The 16335-nt window shown below is 23.9% G+C and overlaps 1 long non-coding RNA gene across 1 annotated transcript; it reads left to right on the forward strand.

Moving 5' to 3' along the window:
- The first annotated feature begins 4978 nt into the window (after window positions 1–4978).
- LOC107471026 (uncharacterized) lies at window positions 4979–6026 on the forward strand. The gene is made up of 2 exons (XR_001588546.3): window positions 4979–5116; window positions 5675–6026. It is a non-coding gene; the product is annotated as an uncharacterized LOC107471026 (long non-coding RNA).
- The last annotated feature ends 10309 nt before the right edge of the window (window positions 6027–16335 follow it).

A 16335-nucleotide genomic window follows, 5' to 3' on the forward strand; every position in this document is an offset into this window, starting at 1 on the left:
AGTTAATTATATTAATTATTTGATTTGATTGGAATAAATATCGAATTATTTAATAATTAATTTAATTATTTTATTTTTTTTAATACTATCTATTTATACAAGATCAAATATTTTTTACTCATTTGCTCTCTTTTCTCTCCCTCCCTCCCTCTTTCTCTCTCTCTTTCTCTCTCTCTCTCGTGTTTAGGGTACAATTTTTGTGATTTATTTTTTTGTTTCTTTTATCTTTATTGATACATTTTATTTTTTATATTTTTTTAAAAATTTTATTTATTTTAATTGCTTATTATTAGACGCATACTTTTTTTTAGCTTCTGATACAAAAAAAAATGTGTCATCTTTACGTTATTTTTAAATAATCTTACTATAATTTTGATTTGTAATATTCTATTTTGTCATGTGTACTTCAATTCATATATATATATTGTTCATGTATGTGGTTTATAATATGATTTATAGTATGCTAAAATATTAGGACATTATCATATAGATATTTTTTATTTGTCCATTAGATTTAACTATATAGGATTTTGAAAATTATGCAATTATGTAATTAGTTATTTTTTCATATAATTATTGTATTGATTATTTACATTAGTGAAACTATTTTCATTATTAATATTTATAAATATGCTATTATTTGTATAATTTATTGAATCATCTTATTCATTTAAATTTAATTCTATTGAATTAATTATTCAAGGTGCCATCGCTATTTTTATTTTTAAAGAACTTTTTTAATATTATTTAACAATTCTAATAACATAATAACAATTAAAAAAGACAGAACAAAAAAATTTTTAATGTGAAAATAGATCTAAAAGAATAAATTTAATAATTTTTTCAGGATATATGTATTTTTTTATAGATAATTATTATAAGGCATGAAAAATTATTAAATTCTAACAATAATTATTAAGAATAAATGATTATTATAATTAAAAATAATGAAAATACTGTCAATTTAAATAATATACAAATAAACCATGCAAAAATAACAACTTAAAAGGGTTACTTTTGAAAGATTATAGTTTATGACATTTAATTTTTTTACTATTTATTAAAAAAATAATTACTTAACGATATTTATTTTTTAAATTTACTATGTATGTAGTTTTATTCTTTGCGGATAATTATATTTTTATTTTTTGATATAATCGATATATTATTAATAATAAATAGTAATTAATCCCTCATATTTTTAATCAAAGCATTTTGACGATAGTTTCTATTTATAGATATTAATGGATGACTGTTACTTTAAAAATAAAATGTATTATGATTTTAGGTTATTTCATAATTAACAATAATACTTGATTATTTCTTTAAAAATAAATTGCATTCTGATTTTAGGTTACTTCACAATAATAATTAATGTTCATAATATAGAATTACTCTAAATTTTTTATTTTCTATCGTTAGTAGTTAATCCCAAATTAAAAAGATTATGTTGAATTGTTGAATAGTCCAAGTATAACTGAAGTTAATTTAGTTTATTTGTTTATTAATATAATTGATAGAAAGCATAAATGATAAATAAAACAAGCAAATAATTAAAAAAATAGAATGTTATTACTTAAAATAGATATCAAAATAAGTTATAGGGTATTATTTTATTTAAATTATTTATAATTAAAAGAATAAAAGGTCAGTAATTATTTTTAAAATAGATATTAAATTTAGTTTTATGTTACTAGTTTATTTGAGTTGTTAATAAAATTTTATAAGTTTTAGATTTATATATACTCAATTTATGTAATTTTATTTTATTCTACTTTAACAAATAATTGAGACGTGCATTTTTAATTATTTATTTAAAAAGTATAGCAAAATGAGTTATATCAATTATAAATAATTATAGATAATTGATATCAATTAATTGATTGTATTAATTTGTAAGATGAATAATGTATAATAAATATTGTGAAATTAATTATAATAAATTAATAATTAATAAATAAAAAATTAAAATGGACTTTTTAATTATTTTTTAATGACTACACATTTTTATAATTTCATTTTCTCTTTATCTCTTTCTTTTACATTTATTTCTTTTAATTTATTGAACTAAATCAATTATACTAATTATTTGTATTAACTAATTAAGTACTTTTTAATGAATTATTATAACTGTGCCTTTAGACCATAGGTTAAAATTATTATAAAAAATATTTTATAAAAATTGTTGAAAAGTAAATATTTTTAAAAAGTGTCCTTAAGACACAAATTAACTAAATTATTTTTTAATTTAATGTATTTAATTCATTTAATTGTATTAATTATAACTAATCAATTATATAATTTGATTTGATTAGGATAAATATTTCATTATTTAATATTTTATTTGATTCATTAAATTACATTAATCATAACTTCAAATATTTAATTTAATTAGAGTAAATATCAAATTATTTTAAATTTATTTGATTCATTAAATTAAATTAATTATCACTAGTTTTATTATTTAATTTCATCGAGATAAATATTAAATTATTTAATAAATAATATATAAAACAATGAAATAAATAAACTCAATTAATTCAATTTATTTTTTTATTATTTTATTTATCCCTTTTCTTTTTTTCTATTTTGTACTTCAGATAAAATATTTGTAATTTTATATTTTTTATCTTAATTTTGCTAAAATTTTTCTATGATTTTGATTTATATTAATTTTTTTATTTATTTTGATTAATAATTATTAAGGTTATTATTATTTTATTTAAAAATAATTTAAATTTTTTGTAATATTTTTATAAAAGTTAATTAATAGGTTTTTCTTTAAAATATTTTTTTGAACTTTTTTTAATAAGATCATATTTTGATTTTTCTCTTTCAACCTTTGTATTAACTAATTATATTAATCTTTTATTGTAATACATTTTTTATCTACTCCACGCATTATCTTTTCTATTTTCTTTTATTTTTTTTAATTGCTCTTTTTACCTTATTTTTAATTGTTTATTTTACTTTTACTTCTCATATATAGATTTATTATAATTTATCACAGGTTCTTTTTTAATTTAAGTAATTTTTAGGTTATTTTACCATTGATTTTTTTATTTTGTTTAGTGTATTTTTTTAGTCTGTGTTTAATATAATAATCTGTAAATATCTCTTCTATTATATAAAAATTAAATTTTTGTACTTAATGATAAAACTGTCATGACATATTTCTGATAGTATTTTTTGATTTATTTCTTTTAACTCATTAAATTTAATTTATTATAATAAATTAATTATATCAACTAATTAATTTGGTTAATTATTTAAATATCATACAATTTATTATAATTTCTATCAATCAATTAACTTTAATTCAAATTGAATGATTATTTTGTTACGAAATTATTATTTTCTAATCTATTTATAGGCAATACATATATTAATTATAATCACAAATTAAGCTATTTTACATTAAATGACTTATACAATGGTCATCTCATTTATTATCATAAATGCTGAATTAAATAAGTCATTATTACTTTTGATTTAGAATTAAATGAGAATAAAATTAGAGATATTATTTTATTTGGCCTTTAGGGTTTAATGGGTGTCACACTCAAATATAAATAGTGATTTCCGGATTTTGGTTTTCAACACATCAAAGCTACCTCCGTAACTCTTTTTTCATAAAAGGAATTGCGATTCAACTCTATTAGGGATACATAAGGTTTTCAAAGAACAAGGGAATGGTCTGAATTTTGCACGAATTCTAAATGTTCAAACTTACGATATTGTTTCAGTTGGTTGTCATTACAAAAATGACTCTAATCTATACTTGTCTAAGAACTAGAATAGATTAAATATTATTTAAGTAATTTATTTCTAATATTGGTATTTGATTAAATTAGTTTTAGAAAAATTTAAGTTGTTAACTCAATTTATATATTACAACTATTCTTTTTTAATATATTATTTTTACATTTTTTAATATAATTTTTTTCTGATTTTTAAGTTTATTTTCTTTCTTGGATATATGTATCACCTTTTTTTCTCATTTTATATTTTAAATTAGTAATGTAATTATTAAGAAAAATGTATTTAAAAAAAGAAATATTAAAATATCACTATTTAAAAAAGAAGAAGAAAGATACGTAAAAAAAAGAAAAACAAAAAATTAAAACATCACTATTAGAAAAAAAACTGTTAATATGCCTATGAATGAGGTCGGGATTGAGGAATATATATAGATTTAAAAAATAAAAAATTATTGAACGATTGTAGAATAAAAAATAATCATATATATAAAACAAAATAATTATAACAAAAAATAATTAATATATGTGATTTAAATATTTTTAATAACCGATAATTATTTAACAAAATTAAAATATAAGGTTATGGAAAGTCCCATCCAAATTTAATAAAAACAAGACGACTTACGTGGAAATGGTTCTCATTGATAATAAAGTAAGTTGATTATTTTCTATGATTATTTTAAGTGATGCTAGGTCCATTTTATAAATATTTTTTGTTCATATTTTAAGTTTATTTGATAAGTAAACCCTTACACGAATCAAAAACAGTGCGATTTTATAGATTTATAAGTGTTAATAGCCTTTATATTTAATTTGTTTTATAATGTGATAATAGCCAATATATTTGTTGGTGGATTTAATTATTATTATATTATTTATGATCACATTCAGTATATATATCTGATTTATTGAAGAAAGTAGATTATTAAAACCGATTAATAATTATTTTAGAGTTAATCCAATTAATACTAGATTAAAAAAAATAAACAATGCATAGCATGTTACTTTTTTTATTAATCAAATTATTATAATTTAAATTAATTTTAAAAAGTAATTTAAAATTATAATTTCAATCTTATCACGTATATGACACGGATAATTACACTTGTTAAAACAAATTCAAAGTTAAATATTTTATGTATAATATATTATAATTTATTGTTAATTTTTGGCATTCATCCAACTCTATAAATTTGCATCAAAAGGCCTTAATGGAAGCCATCAAAACACAAAGTATTTTATTTGTGACTCCAACCTAGACTTTACTTTTTAATTCAAACAATTAAGAAAGATGGTGAAGATTGCAATCAAGATCTCATTTGTAATGATTCTTCTCGTTTTAGTAGTCACCAATGGTATTTTTTTTTCATCTTATTATATGTGTTTTTTTTTCGATATCTAAAGAATCATTTTACTAGAAACTTACTAGTTTTGTTTATATTTTGTGATTGTGTCTCTTAAAATAATTCTGTTAATTACTTTTTTTCAATCTCAAAATTGAGACTACAACACAAGAGTTTAGCGTAGAGAAAAAAAGATAAATAAATTTTTGATTTTTTATCACAAAAATAAATAAATTCTTTATCGAATTAAATATAATTAAATTTGTGACTTTTGTAAATAGAAAATACATAGGTCTATCTACGAATAGATCTATATGTATTCCCTTTATTTACAAAAAATCATGAACCTATTTATAATTAGATTTGGTGAGCAACTTTATTTTTTTAATAAAAAATCTTTTAAAAAAAGGAGAAACGTTTTAAAAGCCAATCCAGAATTCCAGACACATCTATTTGTTTTCTTCCTCTGTGTGTTTGTGAAAACATTTTAAATTTTCTATCATGATGTTTCAAATATATTATATGCGACTATCTTTTTTATTTTTCATTTTTAAATATTTCTTTTTGTAGGATTTGGTCTCCCAACAACACCAACAAATGTGGTGCCTCAACAAAAGGATTGCCCTGGTGGTTGCAATTATCTAATAAATGCATGTTATCCACTATTTCCTGCGTGTAATAATGGCAGGTGTACATGTGCAAAGTTAGACGCAAACTATGTCATAGATGGTGAAAAGGAAAACTAGTACCTAGATGCAAACCATTAGAAATAATTAATGCTATATTAGTTTACCTATATTTTAATAATAAAAATATTGAAATATAATAATTTGTTATGACTCATGAATGTGAAATTTGTGTGGTCTTGTGTACTTTTATATATTACCATGGAATTATTAAATAAAGAAATAACTTTACAAGTGATCATTTTAATTTTTTTTTAATGTTTTGTTAATATCAACGCTATAGCCATCCGTAAAAATAAAATATACTTTAAATCTCCATAAATTATTAATATGTTAAATTTTAAAAGATTGATTTGACTTATGATTATATTTCATAGGAATTAATATGACTAATAAAATCTTTTAATTAAGAACTAATTTAAAGAATAAATTATTTTTCACACGTAAATTTGAGGATTAATCCTTCTTAAATCTGAATCATTATTTATTACATTATCATGAATAAGTGTTTGTTTGGGTATTAAGTTGATAAAATAATGTTTTTCATAATAAATAAATAAATATTTTTATATTGTTATATCCAAACATAATTGATAAATAAAAAAAGTTACATAAGATATCTAAATATAAATTTTTTTTTTACTTTTCTGTATATTTTTTTAAAAAAATATCATTCAAAAAAAATATCTTAAAAATTCACTCCAACAAACCCTAAACCTCTTCCTACTAAAAGTATGTCATGAAAAAAAATCTATCTTACTATTGCATAAATTAATCACAACTAGTTACCAATAAAATTTAGATTATACATTATATTATGGATTTAATTAATGTGTTATAAGCTATGATGCACAGATACTGACACGGTCACAGGACATAACACGATACAAGACACGCCGACACGTGAATTTAAAATTTTATAAGACACAAAAACACGTATATATACATATAAAATATAAAATATTTTTTAAATAAATTGTAATGATATTTTGATATTTTATTGATATTAAAATATAAATTAATTTTTTTGATTATTTTTAATGTCTTATTTTAATTATATCAAGTATTTAAAATATTTTTTTATTTTAATAAATAATAGTATATACTATATCTAAATTTATTTTAAGAATATATGTTAAAAATAAGACTGGACACACTGATACTTGATGGTATTTAGGTGTGTCCAAGCATGTCCGGAGAAAATTTTTTTACTTTTTATTAAGATACAGTTGGACACAACAGACACGCATGTCGGATGAGTGTCGGTGAATGTCATGTCCAAAATGTGTCCGACACACACGATAACTGAACAAAGTGTCCGTGCTTTATAGATTATAAGAGCACATTTTAAGATTTTCATTTAAAAAAATTTGATTAAAAAAAGTATAAAGTTTAAAATTTCAAGATATTTATTATTCATTTATTAAAATAAAAAATTTTATTAACAACAACTTTAACCTATGTCCTTAAGTAATTACTAGTTCAGGAAATTTTATGATTTTATTCTGGTCAACATTAATTAAATAGAGATTTAAATAGAAATTTATGACTATTTAATTCTCTCGGTTAATTGAGATTTAAATTTAAATTTGACTAAAAAATATTTTACCTATCATATTTTCTCTTTTATAAAGAATATTATAAATAAATCAAATCTATATTATTATTATTGTTATTATTATTATTAAAAAATATTAGTTTTCTTTTATCACTTTATTTATATACATACATATTAATAAATTTAAAATCAAAGAGATATCTAAAGAATAAATCTAGAGTGAATACACATTTCATTTTTTAATAATTTTTTTTAAAAAATTACGAGATTCTCAATAAAAGAAATATTTATTTTAGTTTTGATATTTAATTTTGTGAAAGTGATTAGTTTTTCTATTAATAATCTCTCTCCAGACAATACTTATGTGACACATTAATCACTAATATATTTTTTATTTAATTTTATAAATAAAAATAATTTAAAAATTACTAATATTTTTTAGTTTTATACAGTAAATTTAGCCAATATATTTAAAAACGATAACCAAAAAAAATAAACCTCCTGACAATACAATTATTTCTAAAAGATAATGAAACTTCTAATAGAAATGAATTTGTTAATACTATTTGACTCTTAACAAATAAATCAACAGTTTAATATATAATGTAGGCTTATTTTGTTAATACGAAAAAAAATATTAATAAAAAATTTAACCAATCTAATAAAAATAAATATTAAGAACCAAAAAAATATTTTTTATTAAAAATTTTATTTTCTTTTAAATAATTTTCAAAATTATTTAGAATTTGCTTCCTTAAATCTATTAAACTAAACTTATTTAGAGTCAATAACTCAAAATGTTATATGAAAAATGCAATGGCACTTTTAATTTCTGCTAGCATGATAATTAATTATACCAAGGATATAATTGATCATTGACTAATAAATTTTACGGAATATAAAAAATATGAGTAACGTTTCTTTATGCTTCTAGAATGAAAGTAGTATTTTCCCAACATTAATTACTTACTTTATTTTTTGAGTACGTAATTTGTATATATTAGGATTATAAATTTGAAAAAACAGAGAATTTGCAAAATAATATTATGATTATAAATTTTTTTTAGAAAGACAAATATATTTATTTAAAAGGACATAATAATCTAATCACAATACATTCATATGTGTCATATATATTACATAATATTATTAAAATAAAGTATTTTTAATTAAAATATTATTAAAAGAAGTGACATGTATTCTTTATTAAAAATTATGTAATTATTTTATTTTATGCAGCTAAGTAAATATATAATAAATAATTATACTTATTAATTTTTCAAAAATACCATGTTATGTAAAATATGTTTTTTAATATGAATGTAATTTATTTTTATTAAAAAAGTACTTATATATTTGTTATGTTTAAAGAGATTAACTATTTCTATTCTAATAAAAAGTATCTTTGTAAATATATCTAAATATAATTTTTTCTATTATTTCTACCTTATTTCTGCTTATTAAAAAGTACTTCTTTTAACTGTATAAACAAACACAAACATTTTTTTCAAAAATATTATATTTTAGTATTAATTTAAAAACAATAATTAATTTTAGAGAGAAATAATTTACTAAAATTATGAATAATGAGCGAATATACTCAATTTTTGTATTTGCTAAACTATGAACAGAATATAATTTTGGTTTAAGGATTTTGAGCAAACATTCTTTTTGAGGGCTTGTGAGATCAAGAAGAATTTTTGGATAAATAGTCAAGATATTAATATCACTTTAATCGATGTCTACAATAATTCTTTATTTGCTTTAAGCTGCACAATTATGTTGTTCGGGTATCATATGTATATCTCTTTTAGTAATAATAGCAATTTTTAATTACTACTAAAAAAAATAGTTGAATACCATTAAATTTATTGTCGAATTTAGCGTCAAGATTATTAATGAATTTACTAGCGAATTTGGTAATAATTCGTTGGCCAAAAAATTACTATTGAATTTTATTTTTTGACGGTAAAATCGTCAGTAATATTTAAAGAAAAAATAAGAATAATTGGCGTGATCATTACCATCAGAATTATCTTTATCCGCCGATAAAGCTCAATTAATGGAACATTGCGTTTTGATCACGTGCAATACATTATTGTTGGATTTATCCACCGAAAATTTTGCCCTAAATTAGAATTATGCGTCCTCCCTCCCCCTCTCTCTCTCTCTCTATGCATCACTCTGATCACGTGCAATACATTATTGTTGGATTTATCCACCGAAAATTTTGCCCTAAATTAGAATTATGCGTCCTCTCTCTCTCTCTCTCCCTCCCTCCCTCTCCCTCTCCCTCTCCCTCTCCCTCTCTCTCTCTCTCTGCGCATCACTCTCCCCCAAACCACCTTTGCCTGCGTTGACACCACCAACAGTCTCAAAAGGATCTCCTCTTCAGTCTCACTGTTCACAGTGCCAAAACACCCACATTCCAACTTTTCCAGCGTCGAATCTCCTCTTACTCTCTCAAACTCTCATAGCAACGAAGCTCCTCCCTTTTTTTCGCCGTCGACATCGCCCCCACAACACCCTAACTCGCATCCCGCAATGGCGCGACCCTTTTCTCTCCCTCTCCCATCCTCGAAGTGCTTTTCACTCTATCCTCCTCCACGGTGCCACGCACTAGCAGTTACCATTGTCCTCCACGCACCAACAGTCGCGGTCGTCCTCTAGCATAGCAGCAGCACGCACCAGACGGTATCCGATTTAGGATTATTTTATTTTATTTTGATTTAGGATTCTTTTAATTCTATTTTGATTTTTTTTTTAAATTTTGTTTTGATAATTTTTTGTTTGAAATTTTATTTATGATTGTAATTTTGAATTCCGTTTTTTCTTATTTTGTGTTTCAAATTAGGTGGTTATTATTCTAATTTTTAATTTTGTTTTTATGATTTTGCAATAATTCTGTTTTGATTTAGGACTTTTTTTAATTCTGTTTTAATTTAAAATTTTTTAATTCTTTTTTTATTTAGGTTTTTTAATTCTATTTTGATCATTTTATGTTTGAAATTATGTGTTTATGATTCTAATTTTTAATTCTATTTTTATGATTTTTTTAATAATTCTGTTTTGATTTAAGTTTTTTTAATTCTATTTTGATTTAGGATTTTTTTTATTTTGTTTTGATGAGTGTGTTTGAAGTTTTATTTATGATTCTGATTTTGGATTTTGCCTTGATGATTTTGTGTTTTAAATTCTGTGTTTATTATTCTAATTTTTAATTTTGTTTTTATGATTTTGTTTTAAATTTTGTGATAATTATACAGTTTGATATCATTTTAAGTGAGAACATTGGTAACACAGAAGGAGCAATAAGAACTGGTGTTACTCATCCGAATAAATCTGTAAGTGTAAGATCCTCAATTGCATCGTTCTGATTTATGTTCTAGTGTTGTTTGAGTTGATTATTTTTTGAGTTAATTAGTTGATTGTTAGTAATTGTCTGTGTTGGTCTGAACTTGTTATTCTTTGAGTTAATTATTGACTTATTATTTATTGTTGTTAAATTTTTAAGTTTATTATTATCTGAGTTAATTATTTTTTGAATTAATTAGTGTTGTGTTTTCCTACTTATTAATTTAAAAATTATTAAATTTAAATATTTAAAATTATATGTTAAACTTTTAAACAAATTTTTTAAAAAATTAAAATTTAAGTTTACCATCGGTTAAATCTGCAGGTAATTATTAATTTAATTAGTAATTAATAATATATTATTGTTAGATTTAATGGGGAATAATCCGACGATAAAAATTATCAGCAAAAATTTTTTAACAGTAATTAACGACAAATGAAAAAATCTATCGATGAATAATTACTGACGAAGTTTATATCGTCGGATTTATTTCAACAATAATTCTAATAGTAAACATATTATTGACGAATTTTTTTAATATGACGTTATTTAATAAAATTTTTATAGTAAAATACAAGTTTTTTAAGTTTTTTTTATTTATATAAAAGTCAAAATAACAATAAATTTATTTAATAATTTAATAAGGTAGAAATCTTTAATCATTACAAATATATATTGATTAATTAGTCTATAAAACACTCATCGAAGATGGTTAATTATTCCTTTTCGTGCTAGTATTTTATAACTAGTACTAGCTATTTATTACAAAACAATTTTTCTCTCTTAAATAAATTCAGCTGATACTTAAATTCGTTTCTAAAAGATTCAACTTTTAAATTGTTCATCGAAAAATTTTAAAAAATACAATTATAAAACAAGTCGATCATTTTATCAGTTATATAATATCATAATGATGTATTATATTAAATACTACTTGACATAACGACATAGTTTATTAGAGGATAACGACATAATGTGTTACGTTAAATATCACGTGTGCCATAATAACATAGTCAGTTAATGTCACATATCACAAAAAATAATTAATTAACGTATCATATCACATTAAGATACAATTAATTTGTGAGACATTTATAACCTGTTACGTCATAACGTTATATGACTGTTAACATAATGGGAAAGTATGAGGAGCCAATGAAATTTTTATACAATGTGTATAATGAAGGTTTATGGAGTATTAGAGATATAATCATTAGTGTTACATTTTCCCATCAGCTGAAGTTTTTGAGATGAGTGGTATCATGATATGGTATTAAAGCGCTAGATCCGAAAGGTCAAGTTATCGATCCTTGGTGAACCCAAAAATTAAACTAATTTTTCGAGAAGATGTTTATTATCCCTTGTACTCGGATGGTTATTCTAAATAGTATAGGGGATGTTCATTTCATAACTCAATAACCATTGTACACATTGTACAAATAGTCCATTGTCTCCCTAGCGGGATCCTAACATAATACATCATCATCAATAACAAAAATATCAATTTAATTTATAGTTATATCTTTTAGAAATTAATATAATTATTAAAATTTTTTGAATACAAATTTCAAGAGCGAATTATTTTTTATCGGTGAATTTGAGGATTAACCCCCTAATTATGAATTATTATTTATTACATTATTATGAATAAATCTCCTACTAAAGGTACCTCATCAAAAATTCTTAATTATTTTTGCATAAATTAATCACAATCAATTGCCAATAAATTTTAGATCATGCATTATATTATAGATTTAACTAATATGTGTCAGAAGGATTTTAGGATTTTCAATTAAAAAAATTTGTATAAAAACTTAAAATTTAATTTTTTAATATATTTTATGACAATATTAATCTTATAAGTAGATATCTAATCCAACTTGACCTATTCTGGTATAGTTGATAATCCGACTTATAGCACGTCAAGTTGAGCATACTGGGTTGAGCAGTGGGTAGGATTGTAAATTCTACCTAACTAAGTCAATCCCAAAATAAATTAAAGTATGCTGTTAAAAAAATTATATGTATATAATGAAGTTGATAAAGATAAAACCTATATCCTTTTTTTTTGTAATTTTAACAAGAATTTTGTTATAATTTTGTTGTTTTTAATTTTAATAGGGACTTAATTTTATATTTTCTACTTTATTAATATGTTTATGAAACATAGAATGATTAGATATTGTGTTCGATTGAAAAAACAAATATTTTGTTGTAGATAGGATCAGATGAAAAATTTGAGAATACAATTAGGGTTAAAATTAAAAAAAATTTCAACCCACAAATACGACATAGTTAAATTTTAATAAGAATTTAAAGTATTTAAACCCACAAATAAAATTAAGGTATAGTCTAAATTTTGTCTTTGTCCTTTTCCAAAAAAAAAAATCAACTATTTAAGTAAAGTAATTAATTTGAAAAAAGTTTATGATTTTATTTGGTCAACATTAATTAGATGATTGGCTATTCTCCGTTAATTAAGATTTAGATTTAAATTTGACCAAAAGATATTTTATCAAATATATTTTTTCTTGCATAAAAAATTTTACAAATAAAGTCAATCTATATTATTATTATTATTGTTAGAAAATATTTGTTCTTTTATCACTTTATTTATATGCATATATATTAACAAAATTTAAAATCAAGAGATTTCTAAAAAATAAATCTATTAAACTAAACTTATTTAGAGTCAATAACTTAAAATGTTATATAAAAAAATACAAAATCACATTAAATATGATATCCCAAGAATTTAATTAATCATTGACTAATAAATTTTACATAAAAAAATATTGAGGTTCCTTTTTTATGCTTCTAGAATAAAAAAGGTATTCCCCCAAAATTTACTTTTTTTTGAGTAATTTGTTTATGTTTCTAAAAAGAATCTAAAAATAAGCCGTTTTTTTTAGAAGAACATCTTGACTGGCTTCTAGCAAAAGCAGTTGATGAAAAAAAGGACAAATAATTCATATAAACCAAACATTAGGTATATATACACAAATCCATCAAAATAAAAAACGTTACAAAGTTTCACTAAAAACACTTTTTTTATATAGTTTAAATTAGTGCAATTCGAATTACACATTCATAGTAATTTAAATCATATTGATTCGAATTACACATACACACTATCACACTCTAATTTGAATGGGTTAGGTTCGAACTAGTCAATTTGTCGTGCACATAGTAATTCAAAACAGACTGTTTAGAGTTACTCCCTGTTTTGCCTATATAAGGAGTTTGAACTAACCTCATTCGAACCACTATTCTAAATCCATATCCCACCAAATCTCAGAGGAAACGATCCAGAACAACTCCAACAAAGGCTTGAGCAGAATATTTAGCTGATGGGGGGATAATCCGGATCGACTTTATCGTTTGGATGGAATAGCCCATATAGATGGTATCATCAACGAAGAGGTTAGTGCGAACTTGTTGTTTTAAAATAGGAGTGAATAACTTTTTTTTTATAAATTTTTATATATTTTTTGTTAGTGCTTTTGATAGTGAATGATGTTAATGGCATTGTTAGTGAATGATTTTAAGGGTTTTGTTAGTTGTTTTGATAGTGAATGATGTTAGTGATTTTGTTAGGAATTTTCTTAGTAGTTTAGGGGGTGAATGATGTTAGTAGTTTTGTTATTGGTTTTGTTAGTGAATGATGTTAGTGGTTTTGTTAGTGGTTTTGTAAGTGGTTTTGTTAGTGGTTTTGTTAGTGAATGATGCTAGTGATTTTGTTAGTGGTTTTATTAGTGGTATTGTTAGTGGTTTTGTTGGTGGTTTTGTTAGTGGTTTTGTTAGTGAATGATCTTTTGTTAGTGAATGATTTAAGTGATTTTTATTTTCTGGTACATTATTTTTGCAGCCCAAATGATGTATCTCGAGCATGCGACGGCAGCAGGGTATGCGTCTGGACGAGAGGTACGTTCTGTACTTGCAAATGGCCGGCTTATACCATCTTGTTGTAAGTTGTTACTCACTGCAATGTCATCGCCATTGTCATCAGCAATGAGGTCAGGCTCCACATCATTGTCGCCATCATCATCCAGCAATGCATCACCGATCCCAGCCGGTGTCCCACACTGCAAAGAGCTTTCTTGGTACAAGTACCCTCTAATGTGCATGATATCATAAAGCTTTCTTGGTACAAGTACCCTCTAATGTGCATGATATCATAAAGCTTCCGGGATCTTTAAGCTTTTCTGGTAAGCTTTTCAGAATGACTGCACTGCATTCTTCTGTGAGGTAAACTTCTTCAGTTTCTCTCCAATCCTTCTTATGACTTAAGATCTCTTTCATGAACTTAGCATAAGAGAGTATTTGCTCAAGTGCCTCTGTAAACGGAATCTTTATTTCAAGAGTCCTCAGATAGTCTGCAAAGCAGGCAAATTGCTTATCCTGTTCCGCTTGGTGGAGTTTCTGAGGATAAGGCATTTTGGCTTTGTATTCCTCAACCTTAGTTGCTGCAGGTTTATTGCCTACAGATGGGGGTTGAGAAGCATTTTTAGAGGGGTTGCTATCAGCACTTGTATGTGTCTGATCTCCCACTGGCGTTTGAATGCCAGGGTGGAAGCTGGAGTGGCGTTAGACGCCAACTCCTTACCTGTTTCTGGCGTCTGAATGCCAGAACTGAGCTTCCTTTGGGCATTCAACGCCAACTTCTTGCCTGTTTATGGCGTTTGAACGCCGGAACTAAGCATGGGTTGGGCGTTTAACTCCAGCCTTTCACCCCTTTTTGGCATTTGAACGTCAGAATTGTTCCTCTCTGGGCTCTTACTATCCTCAGAGAGATTTTGGGTAGCAGTTTGTTCATTTCTTAGCTTTCTGTTGCCTTGAAGTGAGGTATTTAATGTTTTTCCACTTCTTAATTGAACTACTTGGCACTCTTCTGTTATTTGTTTTGATAACTGCTGTTCTGTTTGCTTCAACTGCACTTCCATATTCATATTAGCCATTCTTGTTTCTTGCAATATCTCCTTGAATTCGACTAGCTATTTTGTTAGAAAATCTAATTGCTGATTGAATTCAGTAACTTGTTCTGTAGGACTTAGTTCAACAGTTACTGTTTTAGCCTCTTCTTTCATGGAAGGTTCACTGCTTAGTTATAGATGCTGATTTCTGGCAACTGTATCAATGAGCTTTTGAGCTTCTTCAATTGTCTTTCTCATGTGTATAGATCCACCAGCTGAGTGGTTTAGAAAAATTTGAGCTTTCTCTGTAAGCCCATAATAGAAGATGTCTAACTACACCCACTCTGAAAACATTTCAGAGGGGCATTTTTTAGCATCTCTCTATATCTCTCCCAGGCATTATAAAGAGATTCATTATCTCCTTGTTTAAAGCCTTGGATGCTCAGCCTTAGCTGTGTCATTCGTTTTGGAGAGAAATATTGATTCAGGAATTTTTCTGACAGCTGTTTCCATGTCCTTATGCTAGCCTTAGGTTAGTTATTTAACCACCTTTTAGCTTGGTCTTTTATAGTAAATGGAAACAGTAATAATTTGTAGATATCCTGATCTACTTCCTTATTATGTACTGTGTCAGTAATTTGTAAAAATTGTGCCAGAAACTCTGTAGGTTCTTCCTGTGGAAGACCGGAATATTGGCAACTTTGCTACACCATGATAAT

The sequence above is a fragment of the Arachis duranensis genome, chromosome 10 (assembly GCF_000817695.3).
Source record: "Arachis duranensis cultivar V14167 chromosome 10, aradu.V14167.gnm2.J7QH, whole genome shotgun sequence".
Classification (NCBI taxonomy): domain Eukaryota; kingdom Viridiplantae; phylum Streptophyta; class Magnoliopsida; order Fabales; family Fabaceae; genus Arachis; species Arachis duranensis.